Source organism: Mandrillus leucophaeus, unplaced genomic scaffold (genome assembly GCF_000951045.1).
Source record: "Mandrillus leucophaeus isolate KB7577 unplaced genomic scaffold, Mleu.le_1.0 Scaffold19, whole genome shotgun sequence".
Classification (NCBI taxonomy): domain Eukaryota; kingdom Metazoa; phylum Chordata; class Mammalia; order Primates; family Cercopithecidae; genus Mandrillus; species Mandrillus leucophaeus.
The window spans coordinates 5,865,223-5,866,342 of NW_012101920.1; the positions used below are offsets into that span (position 1 = coordinate 5,865,223).

The 1,120-nt window shown below is 44.6% G+C and overlaps 1 protein-coding gene across 3 annotated transcripts in view; it reads left to right on the plus strand.

The window, feature by feature from the left end:
- Positions 1-1,120, plus strand: part of CASS4 (Cas scaffolding protein family member 4) — a 49,641-nt gene that overhangs the window by 896 nt on the left and 47,625 nt on the right. The gene's annotated exons all lie outside the window — the stretch shown is intronic.

Consider the following 1,120-nt stretch of genomic DNA (forward strand, 5'->3'; position numbering starts at 1 on the left):
CCAGGAGATGGAGTCCATCCTGGCCAACGTGGTGAAACCCTGTCTCTACTAAAATACAAAAAAATTAGCTGGGCATGGTGGCGCACACCTGTAATTCCAGCTACTCGGGAGGCTTAGGCAGGAGAATCGCTTGAAACCTGGAGACAGAGGTTGCAGTGAGCTGAGATTACACCACTGCACTCCAGCCTGGTGACAGAGCAAGACTCCATCTAAAAAAAAAAAAAAAAGTGAATTTTATGGTACCTGAATTATATCTTAATATAATATTAATATATTAATTATTATTAATATAATTTATATCTTAATATCTCTATGGATTTCCTCCTTGAACCAAACAGTGTTCATTCCATGGGGTCATTGTTCCCTCCCTGTTACCTGCTATCACCTGCAGCATGCCAGTTACTTGGCTCTGGAAGTTAATTTCTAACAACGATAACATTTAAAAATATGGACTGTCTCAGCCAGAAATCAGTCAGCTACTTCAATGGGTAAAATATGTCCTGGTGCCCAGACTTGTGGGGACTACACACCGGACAACCAGAAGACAAGACGCTAAGGCTGTCTGTTGAACTTGTCTCAGAGGCGTGGTAAAAGAAAAGAAGAAAATTTAAAAATAAAAAATAAAAAGATGCTGTCTGACAAGAAGAGAGCAGTGAGCGGAGACACAGCTGGCTGGGGATGGCACTTGAGCCTGGCTTGGAAGAATGGGTACCATTTTGTCTAAATAAAAATGAAGGCCAGGTCCAGGCGTGGTGGCTCACACCTGTAATCCCAGCATTTTGAGAGGCTGAGGTGGGTGGATCACTTGACATCAGGAGTTTGAGACCAGCTTGGCCAAGATGGTGAAGTCCTGTCGACACTGAAAGTACAAAAATTAGCCAGGCGTGGTGGTGGGTGCCTGTAATCCCAGCTGCTTGGGAGGCTGAGGCAGGAGAATCACTTGAACCCGGGAGGTGGAGGTTGCAGTGAGCCGAGATAGCACCACTGCGCTCCAGCCTGAGTGACAGAGAAAGACTCCATCTCAAAAAAAAAAAAAAATGCAGACTTATTTTGCACAGTGTCTGCTGTGCTGTAGGTCCTCTCTAGAGGTTGGATCTGAATGTAGGGAAAGTAGAAAGAG